General features: G+C 40.1%; 1 protein-coding gene across 7 annotated transcripts in view; it reads left to right on the top strand.

Moving 5' to 3' along the window:
* Positions 1–24249, top strand: part of Sil1 (SIL1 nucleotide exchange factor) — a 314976-nt gene that overhangs the window by 49387 nt on the left and 241340 nt on the right. The window contains exon 2 of one of the 7 annotated variants that reach the window (XM_013141125.3): positions 16793–16861. The exons of the other annotated variants lie outside the window; for them this stretch is intronic. The gene's annotated coding sequence lies outside the window, so the exon portion shown is untranslated. The remainder of the gene's footprint in view (positions 1–16792; positions 16862–24249) is intronic. 7 annotated transcript variants of the gene reach the window in all.

Genomic DNA, 24249 nt, shown 5'->3' with positions numbered 1-24249 from the left:
TATTTGTATTTTCATTTGCTTGTAGATATTGTTTAATTTCTTCTTTAATTTCCTCTGTCACCCACTGATTGCCCAGGAGTGTATTATTCAATTTCCATGTGTTTATGGGGTTTTGATAGTTTCTTTTATCATTAATTTCTAGTTTTATGGTGCTATGATCCATTAACATGCATGGGATAATTTCAATGCTTTTGCATTTACTTAAGTATGTTCTGTGGGCTAGTATATGATCTGTTTTATAGAATGCTCCATGTCCTGCTGAGAAGGATGTATATTCTGATATTGTTGGGTGGAACACTTTGTATATGTCCACCAAGTCCATTTGTTCACAGATGTGATTCAGTTCTGTTATTTCTTTGCTGATTTTCTGTCTAGTTGATCTGTCCCTTTGTGTTAATAGCATGTTAAGGTCTCCTGTTATAATTGTGTTATTGCTTATTTGATTTTTCATTTCTTTTAATATTTGTTTTGTGTAGCTTATTGCTCTCAAATTTGGTGCGTAGATATTTAACATTAGTATCTCTTCCTCTTGAAGTTTTCCCCTAATTAGTATGTTCATTAGTACCTTCTTTATCTCTTTGATTCATTCTTGGTTTGAAGTTCACATTGTCTGCAAACAGAATAGCTACCCCTACTTTTTTTGGAGGGGGCAGGTTTCCTATTGCATGAAGTATTATTTTCTACCCTTTGACTTTCAGTCTATGAGTTTCCTTTTGGGTCAGATGGGTTTCTTGTAGACAGCATATGGTTGAATGTTGTTTCTTGATCCATTCTGCCAGTCTGTTTCTTTTAATTGGTGAATTGAGGTCATTTACACTAACGTTAATACTGATATATATTGGTTTATTTTTCACATGTTATCTTTCTGATTTTGATTTTTTACCTTTTCACTCTGTTTAATTGTTTGCCTTGCTTAGTAGTTTTTTTCCTATGTCTATGTAGAATGTCTTCTAGTATTCTTTGCAGGGCTGGTTTGGTGGTCATGAAGTTCTTTTTTTTTTTTTTCTTTTTTGTCTTTTTCGTTTTTATCGGTACCAGGGATCGAACTCATGACTGCTTGCTTGCAAGGCAGGTGCTTATGCCGCTGAGCTAAATCCCCTGCCCCGGTCATGAAGTTCTTAAGCTGTTCTTTGTTGTAGAAGTATCTTTTTTCTCAATCCATTTTGAAGGACAGTTTTGCAGGTTACATCAGTCTGGGTTGGAAGTGATTTTCCTTTAGGATCTGAAATACTTCACTCCATGCTCTTCTTGACTTTATTGTTTGTGTTGAAAAGTCTGCTGTGATTCTGATAGGCTTTCCTTTATAGGTGACCTGTCTCTTCTCTCTAACAGCTTTTAATATTCTGTTCTTGTGTTGGATTTCTAAGATGTTGATTATTATATGTCTGGGTGTAGTTTTATTTTGGTTGTGGCTATTTGGAGTTCTATATGCTTCATTTATTTGTATTCCAGTTTCCATTCTCATGTTTGGGAAATTTTCAGCTATTACTTCTTGGTACTAAGGATTAAACTCATGATCTCATATTTGCTGGGCAGGTGCTTGTGCTGCTGAGCTAAACCCTCAGCCTTCAGCTATTACTTCAGTAAATAGCCTCTTGGTATGATTTGTGTTGTCACCTTCTTTTTCATTTATACCTTTCAATCTTTTTTTTTTTTTTTTTTTTTTTTTTTTTTTTGGTGCCAGGGATTGAACTCACAACCTTGAGTTTGCCAGGTAGGTGCTTATGCCATTGAGCTAACCCGCAGCCCATACCTATCAATCTTGTGTTGTTTTTCTTTGAATCACCTTGCAACTGTTGAATTGTTCTTTTCTTTTTTAGAAATTATTTTGAAGGCAGTAAAATACAAAAGAACAAGACAGAACAAAGCCAATTGAGACAGTGTAGTAAAATTGATACAGAACTTCACAGCAAGTTACTGGGATAACAGCAATAGGTATCACAGTACATCTCATTATCATCACAATAGTTGTTCTTTCAATTATGTATAGCAAAATAAAACGAGGTACAGAACATTATAGAATTTAACAGAACATTGAATAGAACCATACCATTAATCAGAATAAAGCAAAACAGTAGTGAAAATATTTGCCTTCAAAAAGGTGGTAGAAGGAAATCCCCTTTATTTGCTATATTTTATATGGTCAACCTCCCAAGAGATGCTCAGATCTCTGGTTCCCATTTGCTAAAGGGGGGACGGGCGGGGGAAGTGGAATGTTTGACTCTAATCCTATGCACCAGTAGGCTCACTGTTGCTTAACAGGGAAGCAGGATGATTGCTTGGTTTCCCAGCATCCTAAGTTCCAATATGATGTAGACCTCAGGAGACACTTGGTGGTTCTCCCTGTGGAGGGGCCGTAGCCTGCCACACCACAGCCACTTAACCAGGGAGGGGAGCTGCTTGCTTGGTTTCCTGGGGGCAGCTGTAGCCTGCCACACCACAGCTGCTTACCAGGGAGGTAAGCTGCTTGCTTGGTTTCCCAGCATCCTGAGTTCCAACATGGCTTGTTCTTTTCTTTTTTTTGGTGGGGAGGGGAAGTACTGGGGATTGAACTCATGACTGTGTGCTTGCCAAGCAGGCGCTTATGCCACTGAGCTAAATCCCCAGCCCCACACTGTTATTTTCTGATTCCTTGTTATTTTTAAAAGATCTTTCCTTTCCTGTTCACTAACTGCAATCTTGTCTTCGATGTCTGAAAGTCTATCTTCACTTTCATTGAGGCAGTTTTGCCAACTTTCAATAGGATTTTTGATTTCCTGCATGTCTCTTTTAATCTGCCTGATGCATTCTGTTTGTTTCTTACATTGTTCATTCAAGGTTTCCATCTTTTTGCATTGTTTCTCTAATTTTTAGCTATGTTTTCATTAGATGTATTCAGCATTTCTTTCATTACATTTTCAATTCTTCTTTTACCTGGGAGGTATTTCTGATCTGAGTTCTTTTATAGCTTCCCAGAGTTGTTTCTTTACTTCATTTGCTATCATTTCAGGAGTTTCAGGTGTATGGCTTACATTTTCTTCTATGTCCATGTCTCCTAGGCTTGCTTGGGATGGGCTGGAGGTTTGAGATTGCATTTTGCTCTTTTGCTTTGTCATTGTCTTACATTTCCTGGCTTGGAGTGATGCACCAAAGCTTCCCTGTGGGCTGGAAATCACCTCGCACACTTTCGGCTCTGGAGGTGGAATCTTTTTTTTTGACTTTGTTATGGATTAAAAACTGGTGGTCAACTTAATGCCAGCTGTATTACTTCAGCATGGCACTGAGCGTAGATGCTCCATCTGAGGAAAGTTGCCAGCATAAATAGAAAGGTGGAGAAGGAATGTTTTGATGCGTTATTGCATTGGGCATCGATGCATTGTGGGTTCTCCTACGAGTTGCTGTTTGGTTCTCCTGGAGAAGCTCTGGTCCTCACATTGTGCATTGCTTCCTGGCTCTGGAGGGGAAGATGTGTGCCGCTTGGTCTCCAGGATGAACTCATCAAGCTGGCTTCCTGGCGTGTACTCCAATGTGCTTGTCGTTGTAGGAGCGGACCTTGGTGTCGCTGAGAATGGCTGTGGTGCTTTTCTGGACAGCCCTGGTCTCTGTTGTGAGTGTGACTTCTTGGTTCCAGCGTAGAACCCTTATTCCACCAGCACGTCTCCTTCACCACGCTAGCATAGACTTCTTGGCTTCCACTGCTAAGCTTTGGGCCTTCCCAGCACGGATCCATAAAAGAGACTGTCTTGAGTCCTTGTGGGTTCTAGACCTCCAGTTGGACTTGTGGCAGGCATTGTCATGAGCTCTGAGTCATCATCTGGACTCATGTGGGACATTGCTGTGGAATTCGGGCCCTTGGCTAAATATTCTATGTCTTTAGTGTTGTGGATAGATTTCCTGCATTTCTTTGTGTTAACTCTGGGTGGCCATCATAAAAATATTATTATAAACTTCATGTCCTGATTCTAATTATTCTCTGCACAACCCTTGACTACAACAGACTTTAATTTTTTTTTTTCTAAGATAAGAGTCTCACTATGTAGTCCAGTTTAGTTTCAAACTAACTGTCGTGCTTAAGCCTCAGAATGTTGGGGTTATAGGAGTGTACTACCATAACTGGAATTCTGGCATTTTTTTTTTCTTTTTATCAGTATCGGGGATCGAACTCACGACCGCCTGCTTGCGAGGCAGGTACTTATGCTGCTGAGCTAAATCCCCAGCCCCAATTCTGGCATTTTTTAAAAATTAAGAACACTTGTGACTATATTTAGAGCCTACCTGGATAATTGAGCATAATAATTTGGAAATCCTTAATCATATCTGCAAAAATCTCCTTTATAAGGTAACGTTAAAAAAGTTTTTTAAAAATTAATTTTATTTGGTGCATTTTAGATATACATAGTAACATTCATCATAGGGGATTTGTAGTTGGTCATGATACATATTGATTTTTCTTTTTTCCCATTCCCTTTTCCTCTCTTTAACTCTTCCCCTCCGTGTGTGTGTGTTGGAGACATGGTTTTGCTATGTAGTTCAGGCTGGTTTTGAATTTAGCAATCCTCCTCCCTCAGCCTCCTGAATGCTGGGATTGCAGGCATGCAGCACCACACCTGGACTTCCCTTTCTTATTTACTGTAGTTGTGTTTGCATTTCCTTTCTTTATTCTCTCTCTCTCTTTCTCTCTCTCTCTCTCTCTCCCTCTCTCTCTCTCTCTTCTTGTCTCTTTCTTTGTTTCCCACTGAGGTAACTTTTATAAATTCCAGGAATTAGGACCTGTTAGTTTTGGGGAGCCATTATTCTGCCTATACCATACTGGGTGACCTTGGACCAGTGACTTTCACCAGTGTAAACTTATTTCCTTATTTGTAAAATAAAGATATAATAGTGTCTTCTGTACTGAATTTCATGAGACTTCAACAAAATCTTATATGGTAAACATTTGGCAGGTATCTATTTGTAGATATCCAGTATTATAGATAGATATATTCCATTACTATTACCTGTTGTAGTTTTAGTATCTTCTGTAAAACGTAGAGAAATTGTTTGTTAAACACAGTTTATTTGTGCTAGTTCAGTTTCCCTGTATGCATAGGTTGGCTTGTTTTGACCTAGAATCTTTGTCCATCACCTCCCATGGCCATCAGGTATCCCCAAGACCATCCTCTTATCTGGTCTTCCCCTTTCCCTTCTCAGTCTGTAAACTGGTCTTTGGAAACGTATCTTTTCCTTCAGAAAGTGAGATGGACTAAATATTTGTTCTCCCTCTCAAATTTACACATTGCATTCCTAACCTTATGTTTGGCTATTGTTGGAGTAAGAAAATCATAGGAGCCATAGGAGCCATAGGAGTGGAGCTAGTGTCCCTATAAGAAGAGCAATCGAGTGTTCTCTCTTCATGTGCACACATTGAAGAGGCCATGTCACACAGGACATTGTGAAAAGGTGACTGTCTGCAAGTCATGATGTGAGCACTCACTAGAAACTGAATTGGGTAGAATCTTGAGCTTGGACTTCTAGTCTCCAGAATTTTGGAAAAATAAATTTTTTTATTGTTTAAGCCACCAGTCTATGGTATTTTCTTATGGTGGCCTGAACAGATTAATTCTGGGAATAGCATGACTGTTTAAGCACTTATGCCTAGACACTTAGAAATAAGCTTGAAAGCTGGAATTATTCCCAGTTATCATTCAAGATGGTTTGCTGTGTTACTGCTTTCCCATGGATAATTGTAACTCCATAATGAAAGCGGGAAGAATATTATTTTTACACTGGTATTTAGTATCTGATAGCTATTAGCCATAAGGTATGTGTCCCCAGCGAGATACTGTAAATATATTTTATCTGTTCTTTTACCTGCTGTTTCATGAGCACATCCCTGAAGCATCTTAATCTTGTTTTTCATACTTGTCTTCAACTGAGGAATGTTCTCATTTGCAACTTGGGGGGATAATTACTATGCCCATTAATTTCTGTTCTTCCCTTCCATTTATTTCTTGTTCCTTGAGAAATGTTTTTTCCCCTAAATCTACACTAACAGGAGACAAGTCACTTGATTAAAGAGTATTTTATAACACTGATTTCTCTGGCTCCCTTGGCATAGTGGTGGAAGAGCTATGTCAGCTTCTTATAACTCGGTAAAGGTGTCTCCCTGGTTTGGGCTGAGATGACTAAGAGATTTTGGTGGGGGAATTGTCTGACCTAGGTACACTGGAGAATGTTTTTCACTGGGGTGTTACTGAGCAGGGCACAGAAAAGCTTACCTGTTTATCTGCTTACTAGAGGTTCAGTCACAGACATTAATAAGTAAGTGTTATATACAGGACGCTGTGCATGTCCTTGTAGGGGATCTGGTTCTTGGCTTATAGAGATGCTCAGTGCTTGTTAATTAAATGGATGTGTGGCTGGATAAAGTGGTCTTACCATTCAGAGATCTAAGGCTCAGGCCCCAGGGTCAGTGCCTAAATACTAGTAAACGAGGGCGCTGTAACTACCCTGGAAACATAACAGAATTAGGAAGATCTTCTTGAAGGGCCACTTAGCTCTACAAGAGGAAGCAGTAAAGAGGGGAGGCTATGTTGATTATAGATTACTTTGCATTTGATTTTTTCCTGGAATTTTGCCCCTGTGAGAGTCTTCTTCGTTGTAGATGGGGACTGTTACATATGTTCGGTGTAAGTGTAGATGTTTTATAAATACCAAATGATCATCCAAGACAGTTGAGGGAGGAGATGGAAAAATAATAGTCTGGACAAGTTGGCTTAGGATAGAGTAGAGGCCGGGATGTAACATATGTAAGTGAGATGCCTGGGAACAGAATTAAAGAAGGTGAGAAGGCTGAAGATAGAAAGGATTTGAAGTAATCTGAATATAATGGGAGTCTAGCTTGAAGAAGTCTGATCTTGAGGAGTTCTAGAAGGGTTTCTGTCAGTGGCAGTGAGGTAAGCTACAGTTGACTTGGACATCAGGATGGAGAAGCACTGGGAAGATTGACTTAATTCTGAGGCCTCACTCTCTGTACCATCTACACTCCTTATGTCTGCCCATTATGATTCTTACTGTGTAGTAATTATTCTGTAAATATACCCCTTTTGTCCCCTAGAAGGCAGGAGAAGGGCCTAGGTTGTCTCTGTAGCTCAGTTCCTGTACACTGTCCACTGTTCATCACGTAACAAGTGGTATAATAAATGACTGATGAACATTAAGGCCTGGGCCAGCTATGCAGGGATTGGGGGTGTAATGCTAGTGGCAGTGGCAGCAAGTGGCTTTAGGAGGTGAATAGGAAAGAACTGAGATGTGAGCCTGACAGACTCTAAGCCATCTCTCAAGTATTTATTCAATATTTCTAGGGTCAAGCTAGTTGGGACCGTTAGGTACATTCTGTGTAAACGCACAATGGACGCGGTCCCTTTCTCTACAATGCTTTTGGTCTAGGGAGAAGAACAGCTATATAAGAAAGTATAAACCAGGCATGGTGGCATACACCTGTAATTCTAGCACTGTGGAAGGCTAAGACAAGAAGATCAGAGGTTTGAGCCCACCCTGGGCCACTTTTAGAGGCTTAGTAGGAGCTTGTTTCAAAAAAAAAGACTGGGAATGTAGCTTAATGTGAAGGCCTTGGATCATTACTCATTATTAAAAGAAAAAGAAAAAGAAAAAGGTATAGTAGGTGCTGTGACCACAGGAGGGTGAATGAATGCTTTGGCAGCACTTTGGCAGCACTGAATCTTTTCTGTGTGGAGGGTTGGGGAAGATCTAGAGGAAGTATCTTTTAAACTGAAACCTTTCAGATGAGTAGGAATTTGTCAGATAAAGAGGAAAGGAAATGGCATTCCAAGCACAGGGAATGATGTGCAAAAGCCTGGAGGTGGGAGGCAAAATATCTTAGAGCAGTAGGAAAATGTTGTGCAGGCAGCTGTAGACAAGGTGAGGAGAGAGAAAGAAGCTTGGATACCGATTCGGCTCTGATGGTGGAGGGGTTTGGGTAAAGGATTTGGCCTTTATTCTGAGGGTCCTGGAAAATCATTAAATAGTTTCTAGCAGGGGAGGATGGGTCAAATTCAAGCTCTGGGTACAGAATAATCTCTAACATTTAATCAAGGTGTACACTTGTACTGCAATTTGCTGATCTTGTATCTCAGACTCCTTGGACGTTGTAGTAAAGCCTACCCATTAGCTCCAGCTCACAGTCCCAAAGTGAGAGTTTGACACTTGGGAGAGTGTGACCTGCCTCAGGCCCGCGTGCCTGGTGTTTGATCTTAGTCCCACAGCCCAAGGCAGGCGAGCTGGGTAGTGTGCAGTTCCTCATTCCCCCTTCTTTGGCAGCTCTCTCAGCTTTCTGTGCAGAGCCCTGCACACCAGCTTAAAATTCCTCAGCCACGGTGCCTTCCTCCGCTCCATGCTCTCTAAAAATTGAAAAATTTTTATGACAATGTCATATCAACATGAAAAGTTTTAAAAAGTAAGGCTGAGAAATAAAGACCTCTTTGCTGCTTCTCCCTGCAAGGGAATTTGAAAAAATATAGAAAGTGTAAGTTTTATGTTAAATATCCTTAGGGTTTCCTTTCCTTTCCTTTTAAAAGTTTTTTTCCATTAACCAAAAATCCGACAGAGATGCTTGTGGGAAGATAATTCCTTTTGGCTGGAGCTTAAGCTCCTCGTTGTGAGCTTTTTAATTTTCTTTCATCAGCAGTGGGTTGAGACCCAACTGTGCAGTCACTGTAGCTCATCACAGTCCTGTTGCTGGGCACATTATCTCTGTGAATCTATGTTTTCCCCTTGTACCTACCTAATGAAAACCAAATTAAATCAATTTTTAATCAAGGAGATGAGTGACAGGCTTTTTCTTGAAAAGAAACCACAAGGCCCCAAAGTACTGGGTGCAACACAAAGTGAAGTTTTTATTTGCATGTGTTGCTCTTAGGCATGGCTTTAAAGTCAGGAAAACAGGAGGCACAGTTAGAGCAGCATTTGGAAAGATGCCATGCCAGGGAGATGAGGGAGAGTGCTTCTCTGCTTCCTCGTTTCTTTCACAGTTGTGCACACCTGTGTGTTCTGTACATTTTGCGCTGGTACATAGTACATATTAGGTGCTCAAGGGTATCCAGGGAATGAAATGGTTTCAGAGTGAGGCCTTCCTTCTTTTCTGTTGCCACCTTCTCTAGCTTCTCAGTCTACTTTTTGTTCATTTCTTCATTTATTTGTTCAACAGACATTTATTCCTCTGTGCTGCTGTGAGGGCCAATAGTAGGAAATGGAATGAAGGGAATGTTTCCATTGAATTGAGGCTGGGAGGCATGATAAGATCTTTCCTTCTCTTCAATATCTGTCTGTCTGTCTGTCTGTCTATCTTTGATTTGTAAAACAGAGCTTCAAGGTACTGTTAACACCAACATCCTTTGCCTAAAATTGCCTTATGCAGCCTGCTTTAGTGGATGCAAATGATTCCACCAAATGATTTTTCTTGTGGCAGGGGAGGGTAGTGGAGGGTATAGAGATGAGGACTTCTCAATTCAATGGCTGTTCTTGTAGTCTGTCTTCATGGGAAGTGAGTGGTGGGCTGTGGGGAACCAAGCTTGCCTTACCAGAGATTTGAGTCCCATAGTTATAGGCCCCAGGCTCTGGGCTCCCAAACCCATTGACATCTCCAGAGACTTATGTGGGCCACAGACTGCCCCTGTAGCCCACTTTCTAACTTCTTCTGCTGCTATTGACTGGAATTTCTAAGTGTCTGTTTTCATCTGGCATTAGTCAGAATTTTTCTTCTGTACCAGGAATCAAACTCAGGACCTTGCGCTTGCCAGGCAGGTGCTTATGTGATTGAACTATATCGCTGGCCCAGTGGGAATTTTTATAGGAGCTTGGGAGACTAGTTGTTGGGTATTCCAGGAACCCTGGGCTAAGCAGATAAGAACTCCATTAAAACTGTGTGCCTGTTGTTTATGCATTGTAGTGATTTTTTGGGTTCAGCTCATTGAAAGCCTGTGAGGGTTGCCTTTGCATAGGAAGTAAGGTGGCTATTAACAATTTGGGCATGTAAGTAGGAACACTGGGGCAGGGAAAAATTTAGCAGTTGAAATTGATAATTGATTATAGATGGGCAGCAGCTAGAGGGAAAGGAAGACAAGGGGGAGGGAAATATGAAAGCTCCTAGTTTATGCTTGGGCAGGAGAGCAAGGTAGTTCTAGAAGAGGATTAGGCACGTGAAGGGTAAATCAGGGACCCACTTATTGAATGTGAAACACATAAGAGGAGACCATATCAGGGATATTCTCTGGGAAAGGGTGGCACTTCTAGACTCTTAGGCTGTTTTCTTGTTCAGGTTGCCCATGGGGTGGACTACTGTGGATGGATTACAATCCAATTCCAGATTCTGCTTACTGAATTCTATTAAGGAAGACAGAAATAGAGTGTTTGCAAGTGTAGATCATTGAGGCTGGGCATAGTGGCACATGCCTGTAATCCCAGCACTTGGGAGAGTGAGGCAGCAGGATTGCTTCAAGTTGAGGCTAACCTGGGCTACATGCTTGGACTCACTATGGGTGACCCTGTCTCGAAAAGAAAAGAAGAGAAAATCAAAGCAAAGCAAAACAAAGCATGTAAATCATTGAACTGCAGGGTAGCTAATGAGCAGAATTCAACAATTATGGTGAACCACTTCTCCAGAAAGCTCTGTGTGTGTGTTTGAGGCAAGGTCTTGCTATGTAGTCTAGGTTGGCCTTGAACTCGCTGCAGATTCTTGAGAGCTGGGATTACAAATGTGTGCCACCATGCCCTGTTAGAAATATAGGGGCTGGGGATTTAGCTCAGCGGCATAAGCGCCTGCCTTGCAAGCAGGCAGTCGTGAGTTCGATCCCTGGTACTGATTAAAAAGAAAAAGACAAAAAAAAAAAAAAAAAAAGAAAGCTGTTTTATAAATTTGCCAGCTTTCTATTTTGCCTTTCTTGTCTCTTCTTCACCATTGTGCAATTCTGAAAAGGAGTGAGGTTCCAGAGATTTGTTAAGACAGTACAGTGAGCTGTGGGTTTGAAACCTAACATGGCTGGCAAAGAGCGTCCTTGTCTACCACCATAAGGTTACTGCCCATGGGTCCTTTGGTCCTACATATATTTGTTGAAATAAATGCATATTCCTAGTTTTGTGCCTCCAGGCCTCTGCCTGATACACCTTTCTCATTGTCATTGTTTGGTTAATCCCCTTCCTTCTCTTAATCTTCACAGTTCACCTCTTCTAGGAAGTCCTCCTTGACCCTACCCCCTGAAGGATATGTCTCCTCTCCTGCCTCAGGATCATCTCTGCCAGGGCTCTTTAATGCAAAATTAAACTGTAACTAATGATTTGCTCATCTGTCTGTGACTCTCCTATAAACTCTTGGAGTCAAGACCCTTTTCAACTTCTTTTTTGTACCTCAACCACCTGGCACAGATCTGAGATGGAGTAGGTTTCAACAAATATGTATGGAAGAATATGTAATCTTCAACTGGATGTGATGGGATGCCACCTGATATTTGTTCCTTAGTGACAGTATGGATTTATTACTCTTTTCATAGTGAATGAGTTTTTGCTCTTTTGATAATCTTATATGGGAGGGTGAACAAGATCTTTGCAAGAAATACTTTTTTCTAGACTGATATGACTGTTAACTACTCACTTGGGGTTGAAATAGCTTTGGTGTGGGTACGGAACGGCAGGTAGCAAATCAACAGTGTGTCTAGGCTGTGTAGGCATAGTATTCTTGGATTTTATTTTTGTTTTGTTTTTGGATGTTCTCCACATTCCTGTGAGCTACAACCCAAACATCTGACTTCTTTGAAGCCAGGGCTTGTTCCTGGTTGTTGATTGAATGTCCCCTACCTAGTGTTTTCTGTTGCATTGCCAGGGGCTACTGTGACTGTCTTAAGGAGAGCTGCCACAAGAGGTATCTTTGAGTCGTAAGAGACAGAATGGAATACGTGGAAAAGAATTCTCTCCTAGTTTAGGAGGGCAAGCTCTTTAGGCAGAACAGAGGAGGGCATAGAGAAGAACAGAGTGACCAAAAGAAAGATAAGACCAACTACACATGAGGTAGTCAATCTGAATGGAAAATAGAATGAATTTGGCCTCTGCTATGAGGATAAGCAAATGTGGGCCACTTGGTGTCTCTCACATGCTTGTTGCTCTTAAAATGATGGTGCCTTACTCATGACACAGTACGATTGCATTCAGGGCTACTACTGTCCAAAAGTAGGAGGTTCCCAATGCTTGCTGATCCTTGGCCAGATGTGCTCTGCCTGGAGTTGGTTGGAAAGAATGTTCCCAGGACATTTACTTGGGCAGGTAGGTGGCATGTCACTCCTTTTCAGCAAATCTGGTTCGGTATGCAAGGTAACTGGCAAGCTGTCCCTATGGAGCTTACTGTAGCAGGAAAGAATTCTGGGCTCTGCTGGCATCCCCGTCACAAACTCACTCACTGGAACTGAGTCCCTTTGAAAAGTTCCAGTCTAGAATACTGCTGTTGGCTGAGCTATACCCCTGTCAGTTGCAGGCTGATGACTCCTGGCAGGCTGGGATTTGGTTGGTGGCATCTTGCATGGCCCCCGGACCCTACCTGCTGTCATCAATCCTGTAGTATATCCTCTGTACACATGCCTGAATATTGTGTGATATACCACTCTAAAGAAGAACAGATACCAGATGGGAAGAATAACTCTCTTGGGTTTATATGTGTCTTTTAAAAAAAAAATTTTAAAATTTCACTTTAAAAAATAAATTATATCTCAGTTTGGCACTTTTCCATGCTCAGAACGTATTTATTTGTCATGTTATTGCTGCCCTGTGGAGACCAGCAGAGCTGTGAAGAGAAGCTCCCTCATTAGGAGACTCTAGAAGAAAATCAGGGCTCTCCTGTCACTTCCCTGGGGATATGGGCCACCCCTCTTCTACATCCTGCTAAGGCCAGGGCCTAGGAATAGCTCTTCAGGGCAGTGTTCTGTGCCAGTATCCAAGATCTTAAGGAATTTAATTAGACAACTGATAGACTATGGGATGTTTAAAGTTAAAGTGTGATTTTTGTTGACATTAAACACAGTTATTTAAATATCAGTTAATTAGTGCTTTTTAATATTGCTTCTTGAACTTCTTGGTTACTGTGGTTGACATAGATACTTGACAAAGTTCAGTGTGGAGGCGTGGGGCACAGTTGATGTGGACTTGGAAGAGAATAGGAAAGAACACATAATTTACAGCTGCTGAAATAATTCAGCTGCTTCTCTTGCTGATTACTCTCCTCCTCTGTTCTGCTGATGCAGTGAATTGTTAATAGCATAGGCTCTTTCTGTGCCAATCAGGATTGGGTTGAGGGCGTTTTGATTGTTGGGAATAAACTCTGAGAGGAACACTTTAAGTTCAAAAGTAATGCTACACTCATCCTCAGTGACAACATAGGACCTGAAGTTGGAGGTGTTTTGTGCTTTGAGGGCTGCATTATGTAGGCTGCAGGTAGGCACTAAACTGTGGAATGTTGCTCATTGGGTAAAGAGGGCCAGTGGAATACGCAGGAGTTGGTTTATAGAGCTGCAGACAAACTGAGTTGTTACAGACAGAGCACATACCTTTATGGAGTGGTTGATGACCCTTTTGAGTGTTTCTCTGTCTCAAAGAGCTCCTCTGTGTTTGCCTATGTCATTTTTCTGCATTAAGGTGTTCATTTGTCCACCTTTTCATCTTTCCACTTACAGTTTCATTTACTTATTTGCTCATCAGCCATGTTTGCTATGTGTTAGACTTACACTAACTAGGAATAGAATAGTAGATGAGTCTATGCCCTGAGGGAGTTCATATTTATAGTAAGAGTTTTGTGGCTCTCGTGATAAATGAACAGAGAATTATGGGAATATATGAAGGAACAACAAAACATGGCAAGTAAAATCTAACAGGGCATAAAATTAAGCATCTGACCAAGTGGGGCTTATCCTAGTAGCTAAAGTGTCTTAAAAGGTACATTCACTTTAGAGAATGTACTGACAAAATTTGCCACATTAATGGGTTAAAGGTAAAATTATGCAATCATTTTGTAGATGTAGAGAATCACATGATAAAATATAATATTCATTCATGATAAAACCTCCTTAACAGTTTAGAAAAAAAGTTAGGAACTTCTTTACTTGGACAAAAGAATGTCTACCAAAAAACTACAGAAAACATCATTTTTATTTCTTAACTTTTCAGATGAGAGAACAATACAGTGTTACCATGTACCCAGTATCCAGTTTTAGCAGTTATTAGAGAATAGACACATTACATTACTTTAAAAATTTTTAGTGTGGTAGATTTCATACAGCATAAAATTTGTCATTCTGCCTATTTTAAAGGATAGAATTCAGTAGCATTAATTAGATTAACAAGGTAACCATCACCACTGAATCTTTTTTTTAATCGTCCCAAACAAATTCTGTATCTACTACTTTTTTAAAAAAGAATTTGAGACTGAGTCTTGTTAGTTTGCTAAGTTACCCATGCAGGTCTCTGCCTTGCTATTGTCCTGCGTCAGCCTCGAAGTGTACTGGATTATAGGACAAACACAAGTTCAGTGTAGAGCCACCACACTTGGCTGATCATTTTTACTTTAATTTATGTATGTTTTCTTCTCAAGACAGAATCTTTTTATGTAATTGAGGCTAGTTTTGAATTTACTATGTAACTATGTAGCCCAAACTGACCTCAAATTTCCTTCAATCCTCCTGCCTCAGCCTTCCAAATGCTAGGATTACTGGCAAATGCTAGGATTACACCCATCATGCCTGCCTTCAAAATTTTAAATTTTATTGAAGGTCAGTTTATCTGTTTGTTTTTTTTTTCTTTTATCACCTGTGAGTTTGGTGACATATTTAAGAAATCATTGCCAAATCAAAGTCTTAAAAGTTTGCCCTTACGTCTTGTTCTAAGAATTTTATAATTTTGTCTTTCAGCTTTTAGGTCTTTGATCCATTTTTAGTCAAAGGTATACTTGCAAAAAATTGATTGACTGAGCAGGCGTGGTAGAGCACACCTGTCGTCTCAGAGTTTGGGAGGTTGAGGCAGGAGGATTGTTGTGAGCTTGAGACCAACCTGGGCTACAAAATGAGCTCAAGGCCTACCTGAACTGCATAACAAGACTCTGTCTCAAAAAGAAAAAAAAAAAAAAAATCAGTTGACTGTAATCCTAGTGCTCAGAAAGTTTAGGCAAAAGGATCACCCTGCATTCAAGGCCAGCCTACACTATATAAAGTGAAACCTTGTCACAAACAAACATACAAACAAACAGATTGTAGCTACTAGGAAGATTGAGGCAGGAGGACTACAAATTTGAGGCCAGCCTGGGCAATTTAGCAAGACAGTATCTCAAAATTTTAAAAAAGATTAAGGATATAGCTTGGAGGTAGAGTGCTCCCTTGGCATGTTCAATCTGCATTAATACCTGCAAGTATTACATACACACAAATCCATTGTAGATGTTAGAGTGTAATTCTGACCACTCAATTTTATTCCATTGGTGTTTGTTTGTTTGTCTATTTATTTTATACTGGGGATCAAATGCATGACCTCATGCTTGCCACACAGGTGTTTGTGCCACGGAGCTATATCCCCTACCCCTCATTGGTTTATGTTTTATCCTTATGTCGATATTATACTTTTGATTATTCTAGCTTTGTGGTAAGTTTAGAAATCAGAATTTGCTCTTGATTCTCTAACTTTGTCCTTTTTCACAATTATTTCGAGTATGAGCTGGGCTGCAATCCTCATGCCTCAGCCTCCCGAGTGCTGGGATTACTGGAGTGTACCACCATGTCTGAAATGTGTATGTTTTGATCCTTATCCCCCCTGAATTTCTTGGGTTGGTTGGTTGATTGAGAGAGAGAGAGGGTCTTGCCATGTAGTCTAGGTTAACCTTGAAAATGCTACGTAGCTGGCCTGCTCTTGAACTCACAGTCCTGTCTTAACCCCATTTCTAGCTTGATTTGCTTTCTTCCTTCTTTCCTTCCTGCCTGCCTTCTTGCCTTCCTATATCCATCTATCCATCAGTCTTTTATCTGTCTACCTGTCAGTCATATTGAAGATTGAAACCCATATCTTTGTACTGATCTACATTCCCAGCCCTTTTTTTTCCGTTTTTTATTTTGGACAAGGTCTTGTTAAATCACTAAGTTGCTGAGACTTGGCCTGATCTCATGATCCTCCTGCTTCAGTATTCCAGAGTGCTAGTATTGTAGGCTAAATTTTTGTTGTTGTTAAATTGCTCAGAATGGGGTCAAACTTGTTATCTTTTCAGAGTATTAGGATTTATAGGCATGGACCACAATGCCTAGTTGCTTGAAATTATTCTAAATAAAATTGCCTCCTTAAATTTATTTTCAGATTATTTATTATTGTTATATAGAAATACAACTAATTTTGAATATTGATGTTATATTCTGTAACTTTGCTATTTATTTATTTTTTTGTCTTTTTGAGGCAGAGTCTCAATGAAGATTAGGCTGACCTTGAACTCACTTTGTGGCCCAGGCTGACCTTGAACTTGCAGTGATCCTCCTGCCTCAGCCTCGAGAGTGCTGGGATTACAGGCCTATGCCACCATGTCTGGCTTTGTTTATTTATTCTTTAGTGCTTTCTGCATATAAAATTGTGTTACCTACACAAAGAAAGTTTTACTTTTTCCTTTCCAATATGCACCCCCTGCCCTTTTTCCCAATTGCTCCAGCTGAAACTGTCGTAGTGTGTTATGGAAATGGTAAATGTATGCATCTTTTATCTTTTTTATTTCCTTTTGCGTTTTTCTGAGACAAGGTCTCACTATATATTTCAGGATGTCTTTGACTCCTCCTGCTTCTGCATCCAGAATGCTGGGATTACAAGCTTGCGTCACTGTGCCCAGGTATCTTTTATTATTCTTGGTCTTAGGAGAAAAACTTTTAGTCATTCACTATTAGATATGATTCTAGCCACAAGTTTTTCATGTATGTCCTTTATTATGTTGAAGATACTCTCTTTTCCAGGCTTATTTAGTGTTTTTATCACTAAAAAAGTATTGGATTTTTAAAAATACCTTTTCTTTATCAGTGGAGCTAAGCGTATTTTATTCTGTGATTAAAACTATTCATTTTTCCTCAAAAAAAAAAAAAAAAAAGTATGGCAATACACATCTGTGACCCCAGCATTCAAGAAGCAGAGGCAAGATGATCAGTGCAGTTTCAAGGCCAGCCCAGACCAGGTTGAACTCTATAGTGAGACCCTGTCTCAAAAAACAAAGCAAACCAAACAAAAACAAAAATGAAGACAAACAAATAAAAACAAAAAACTTCATTCTAGTAATATGTATACTACATTGATTTTCTTGTTGAGCCACCCTTGTATTCCTGGGATGAGTACCACTTGGTCATATTGTATGATCCTTTTAATATGTTGTTGAATTCAGTTTGATAACATTTTGTTCACAGTATTTTGCATGTATGTTCTTGAGTAATATTGGCCTGCAATATTTCTTGTGTCTTTTTCCTAGTTTTAGTATCAGAATAACACTGGTATCATAGAACACATTAGGAAATATTCCTGTGTTTTCTGTTTTTGGAAGAGTTTGAGAAGGCTTTGCTGTCCTGTGAGTCCTGGGCTCCCTGACCTGCGGGTGCCTATTTGAAGCTCTGGTGTGACCAACTTTTTCTATACCTTTTGTCTTGACAGTTTTATCTTTGCCATCTTCTGAGGAGCTAGACAGGAAACTTCCCTCGCCAACAGGGTCAAGTTAATGAGCTGGACTTTAAGATTGGCTTTTCTTGTGTGTTCTCTGTTTCCTTGGGCTAATGGATAGATGTCTAGCCCCAGGCTCACTTAATAGGAACAAGGCTTCTAGGCCAGCCAAGAGATCAGAACAAGTCAGCTGAAAAGGGAGTGGGTGTATGTTGAAAATAATAATTTGTTTTGGGCTAGGAATATAGCTCAGTGGTAGACCAGTTGTCTAGCATGTTTGAGACTATGAGTTTAATTCTTAGCACCAAACACAAAGTATATTCTCATATCTAACATTTCAAGACAAAAGACTCCACTGAGCATAGCTTTCCACAATTTAAAGTTCCCAGGTGATCACAAAAGTAGTCACATTTACCTTTTTTGATGCAGTAATTTATATATGTGTGCCATTGTGTTTTTGTGCTTCCTATGTTGAAATGGAGGATGCAGGGAAGGGAGGAGAAGAGGAATAAAAAAATTAAGATACATTATGTACATGTACCTGCTTTCCACAATGATGGTAATCAAGGTGTACTACAAACATGTACTATTAAAAATATTTTATGTTCCTGTTTTCATGTATCTGCAATCCATTTTTTAAAACCTTTTTTAATGGCAGCATCAGTTCCAATTATGCTGTTTTTATTTATCCTATTTTTTTGAAATAGGTTTTAGTATCAGTTTAGGCTGATATTGAATGTGATCACTGTCACCAAGGCTGGTCCTGAGCTTGTGGCAATCCTCAGCCTCCCAAGTGCTGAGATAGATATGTGTCACCATGCCAGGCTCCAGTTGTGCTGTTTTATATGACTTTTTTTTTTTTTTTAGAGTATTGCTTTTATTTATTGGGAAAAAAGTTACTAAATTGTCCAATCTAGGCTTGAATTTGCAGACTTCCTGCCTCAGCCTCCAGTAGTACTGGGATTACAGGCAGGAACTACCATGCCTAGTATAGATTATATCTATGTCTGTATATTTATTTTTTTGTAGTACTGAGGACTGAACCCAGCCTACACACTGAGCCCTCACTCAGTTTAATTACTTTTTTTTAAAGTTTTGAGACAGGGTCTTGCTAAGTGCTGAGTTGACCAGGCTGGACTGAAATTTGGTTTCCTCATGCCTCAGTCATTCAGAGAACTGGGTTTACAGGTCTACACTACCATATATAGCAAGTGATATTTTTTGCGTGCCAGGCGCAGTTCTGAATAATGAGGGTATAGCATTGGCTTAGTCACACAATTGTACTTAACCTCGTGGAGCTCCCAGTCAGGTGGGTTCTAGTTGTTATAGATCTGTCAAGCAGAAATAACGCTTCATGGGCCTCTAAAGACAGCCCTGGGAGGCCTGAGGAAGTTGGGCAGCCCCTGGATCTGGTTTCTTTTGGTGCCTTCTGAGATGCAAATGAGGCCTTAGCCAGAGAGTGGCAGTTCTGCTCATAAACAGGCTCTCATCATCCTGATGGGGAGCCCTGGGACTGGAGCTGAGGTGGCTGTGAAACGAGGCTGCTGCAGCACGGAGGACTACTGTTTCCTAGGCAATACTCTGCTTAATATTTTTAGCGCATGGTCATGGCAGAACTAAATGTAGTTTCTGATCCCAAATTGGTAATAAATGTAGACATATTTAGAGTCAGAAACAATGCATTTAAAACCCTCTGCTCCTTAATTGTCCTGCCAAGTGCTGAGTTTAGGTTTCTTTGTTTCTTGGCTACCTACCCAGCCTCCCACTATCTCTTGAGAAGGCGCCTGGATTTTCTCTGGGTGTTGGGTGAGATTGTGAAACTCATGAGTTATGGCTCTTGGAGCTGTGTTGAGTGGTATCTGATTTTTGTGTTTCTGCCCACGTATGTAAATGTGTATGTTTTAAAATTCATCTCTCTTTCAAGTTTTTAAAACTCTTGTATTATAAATAATCTTGGGCTCCTAGGCGTGTTAAAAATATAATGTCACAGTTGCTGACTTACCTGGAAGGCACAGTCATTGCCAATGTGGTAGGCAAGTTCTGTGCTTGGTGACCCATCCTCTTATTGCCATCAAGTATTTCTGTAAGTAAGTGCTGTTTTCTTGGGGTCCCTCAATTAAGTTTAAGAAATACCCTGTTACCTATTTTAATTGTAATTATAATAATTGTTGTAATTTGTGTTTCAAGTTGTCCAGCACAATATTCTTTTTTTTTTTGGTCTTTTTGAGATAAGGTCTCCATATGTAGTTTGGGCTGAACTTGAGCCTTGACTTTGTAGCCCAGGCTGGTCTTGCACTTGCAGTGATCCTCCTGCCTAGTCCTCCTGAGTGCTGGGATTACAGGTGTGTACCACTCCTTTTCTTTCACGGCGTATTTCTCAGGAAAACTTCTTCTTTTTTTTTTAATAATTGTGCTGTCTGAACCTCAGATGTGGAAAGCCCCTATCTACTGATAGTCAACAGAATCTCAACCTCCTAAGAGACTTTTCATATGTTGGGTTCCAAAATATAGTGCCCAGTATGCTTGGAAAACTGAGGTTATTGCTAAAATATCTTTGTATTGTACTTGTTTCTAGGGTATAAATGTACTTTTTTTTGGTACTGGGAATTGAACTCAGGACCTTGTGCTTGCCAGGCAGTGCCAGGCACTGAGCTAGATCCCCAGCCCTTTTGTACACTATTTTTTTTTTTTTAATCTTAGGGTATAAATGTGACATATTTATAATTCACAGTGGCTCAGAATATGGGTTGGTATTTGCTGGAAGTCTTTTTGGAGCTATAGACTAAAAGTCTTACCTTTGTCTTTATTTTAGTTCCATTAGAAGGGCCTGACATTATTTGGAAGCATAGAGACAGCAGGGGAAAGGAAAGGTAAACTCTTGATCTATCTCCATCTGAGACTGTGCTGTGTGGCTGAGAGTCAGTGTGTGAAATTGTGATTAAGAGCAGACTATAGGGAAAGTTCATTGTGCTTATTGTCAGGAAATCAGGTATTTTTTATATACACAGATAATGGGCGAAGAGGGGCTTCAGCTGAAGAGAGCTACCCATTATCAATTAAAGGGGGATTAGGCTGTTCTCAGAACAAAGAAAGCAGCAAGCTTTTATGGATTTGCTGGGATGGGCTACTGCCCAGTAATGTTCAGGGGTGCTGTTCCAAAAGATGTGTGAGACTTGGACATGCAATTGATCATGGTTAGCATGTCCTAGGAATTGCCGAGCCACTCTTGTTAATAGATCTCATCATCCTGTGCAAATATTCTGGCTTTGTGGTTTGGTCCAGGTATTATGACAGCTGTTGAGTGCCAGCCATTCACATCTTCATTTTTGTTCTCTGGTTTCTTCTTTTTTTGTTTTTGTTTTTGTTTTTTTGCAGTACCAGGGATTGAACTCGGGACCTTACACTTGCTACGCAAGCGCTTATGCCACTGAGCTAAATCCCCAGCCCCTCTGGTTTCTTCTTCAAGCAAGGTTCTTTAATACCACATCCTTATACAAATTTTGCTGAGTAAGGTCCAGGCATTCCTGCTCCTCTTGAGAGAAATCTGTAGCTACATCCTGAATGTCAAGAACTTTATTTCCTGGCTTCTGGGGTGTGTACCTTCCTCCCCAGGGATCTCTCAGGACCTGTTGCTTGCAGAGCAACCGAGGTTGTAGCAGAGCCACTTAGGCTTCCACAATGGAAGAAGAGGGGTACTTCATTATCCCAGTTATTATTTTAAAAGAAGAGAGAAAAAAGGAAGTCTTAGGACCTTTATTCTGTCAGTGCTAGCTGCCTTGCCCAGGGTGGTTCCAGTAATCTATCAGACTTGTTCTGGGTACTTTTGCTCTACCTGACTTTCCCTTAGACGTAGAAGAGAGCAGTAGCAAAAATTTGGAGATAGGCTCAAGTCATCAGTAAGCTGTGCTCTGGAGTGTCTGCTTGCTTTTGTCAGCTCATTCTAATAGAGAGCCAGCCAGCCTTGATTAAAAGTGTCAGTGGACATGTGTCTATAACCATTGAACAAGTGTGTAGTCCAGGTGTGTGGAGACTCGTTACTCAGGAAAGCTGGGCTCCAAGGGAGACAACCTTGTATGGGATGAAACCCCCACTGTTTTTGTTTATCTGTCTTTTGTTTAGATTTTCTCCTAGTAATCATTAATAATGAATTTAATTGTCTTGAAACTCTACTTTGTATCAGACACTGTGCTGTATGCTCTGTTATACTGTTTAACAGCCATACTGCTGAATAATGACTCTCAAGTCCCTTTACAGATGAAGGAATTGAGTGAGAGCTGACCATATTGAGCACCCAGCCCACACAGCTAGCCAGGGAGGCCTGAGTTGAAATCCAGAGCCTGGGGCCTGGGGATTTAGCTCAGCGGCATAAGCGCCTGCCTTGCAAGCAGGCAGTCGTGAGTTCAATCCCCAGTACTGATAAAAAGGAAAAAGACAAAAAAAAAAAAAAAAAAAGAAATCCAGAGCCTATGTTTTTTCCATTGCAATGGAATGGAGAGGAAATAGAATGGAGCTCTGAAAACCTTGTTTCTTACCACTAGCTGCAGGATTATCATTCTCAGAACCACAGGCAGAGTCAAAGCGTAGTCAGTGTCTGTTGTAGTCAGGGGGTTGTAAAGAGAATAATTACATACAGGACACATAATTTGTAGTATTATTTACAGTGATCACCCAAGGAGTCAAATACAGAGAAAGTACAGGAAATCTGTCCTCAGCACTAAAGACCTAGAAGACCAGCTGAGGGCCTGGGTCCCAAGGCAATAACCTGCATGAGTTCTCATATGGGGAGAAAAATGACAGACTCCAAAAAATTTTAAAAAGCACTTTATTACCTGAGCTCAGTAGTGACACTGGCCCTGACAGTAGGCAGGAAAGTGTGAGCCCAACCCAGGGATTGCAGGGAGTTATAAAGTAGCAAGCTGAAAGGGGAGGGGTCACACTCTTAGATCAGTTTGTCCCCATAAAAGGAACCAGGGAGGCTGAACAAGCAGTTCCAGGAACCAGGGAGGCAGAGAGTGGTTACATGGTGGGTGTGTTACAAGGTTGTAACTTAACTGGCAATTACACAAGTTTTACAGGAAGGGAATAGGTTATAATAAGAACAGCACCTTTTGGATTTTTTAGCTTATCACATTCCCCACTTCTTTTGGTCATTGAGTCAAATCTTTGACTCTGTTGTGTAGTCATATGTAGATAACTAGTTAAATCCTTTTTGCCTAAGTATAAACATTTTAACAGCTTGAAGTGGTCCTGGGTGTGGTTTAGAAGGCACTTCATAATGTATGGCACAAAGGTTATGGCAAGTAAAAAGAGAACAATTGGTCCTATTAGAGCTGAGAGTAGGGTGGTCAGCCAGGGGGCCAGTGCGAACAGGTTTCGGAACCAGTTTTGAACAAATTGTCGTTGTTGCTCCTGGATATGGAGTCTTTTTTTTTTTTTTTTTTTTAAAGCTTGTTTATGTTATCTCCTGTGACTCCAGAGTGATTGGTGTAGAAACAGCAAGCCTCTCCTAAGGCTACGCATAAACCATCTTTTTTATGAATAATAAGTCTAGGCCCCTATGGTTTTGGAAAACCATTTCTGTCAGAGACCCTTGAGATTTTTTTTTTTTTTTTTTTTGACCCTTGAGATTTTAAAAATTTGGATACAGAATGTTCTAGTGTTGCCAAATCTTTGTCTATTAGGGCACTTAATTCTTGGTAGTTTTGGTCATCAATTATTAAGCTTGTAGCTCCCAATGCTGTGGCTTCAGACAGACCTAGTATCATCAAAACTGGTATTAACATAGGGACTGTTCGAGCTGTCCTAAACAGGTTAGAGTCTAAATTTAAGTGTTTTTGTTCCACTAGTGTCAGAATACCAGCAAACTTGGGGAAATATATGTGTAAGAATACATAGTTTTAGGGGGCTGGGGATTTAGCTCAGTGACATAAGCGCCTGCCTTGTAAGTGCGTGGTTGTGAGTAAAAAAAAAAAAGAAGGCTGGGGATTTAGCTTAGCGGCATAAGTACCTGCCTTGCAAGCAGGCGGTCGTGAGTTCGATCCCTGGTACCGATAAAAATGAAAAAGACAAAAACAAAAAAATACATAGTTTAGTATGTATAGTAAATATATCAAGCATGACACAAGCATAAGCCTGAAGTATAAGCAAACCAAGATCTTGTAGGGGCTTCCAGGCATTGACTCAGTGCGTAAGAGACATTAGTTATTACAATAGAATCAGAACATTGCATAGGGGCTAGAGTCGAGGTTATAGGCAGCAGATCTGACATAAATTTTATTTATTTATTTTTTTAATTTAATTTTTTTATTTAAAGAGAAAAAAGAAAGGAAATAAAAAACAAAGCAGTAAAATACAGAATTTCAAGAAAAAATATACAGTAAGAAATCACTAGTTAATAGGTTACATACTGTCTTCTTAGAAACAGTTGTTCAAATTATAAAATTAAAGCATATAAAGTGGACATTCATATAGTGAGATTGGAAATAGTTCTGTTCAGTGATCCAACAAAAGCTCAGTAATATGGTTTTCCATCCTATACACTCGAACATACCTGCAGTTATATCCCTTAGTCCACCTTCC

The sequence above is a fragment of the Cavia porcellus genome, unplaced genomic scaffold, assembly GCF_034190915.1.
Source record: "Cavia porcellus strain 051 isolate PalLab524CR breed Dunkin Hartley unplaced genomic scaffold, mCavPor4.1 scaffold_21, whole genome shotgun sequence".
Classification (NCBI taxonomy): domain Eukaryota; kingdom Metazoa; phylum Chordata; class Mammalia; order Rodentia; family Caviidae; genus Cavia; species Cavia porcellus.
Note: the sequence above shows the minus strand (reverse complement) of the source record. Positions and strands in the feature narration are given on the sequence as shown.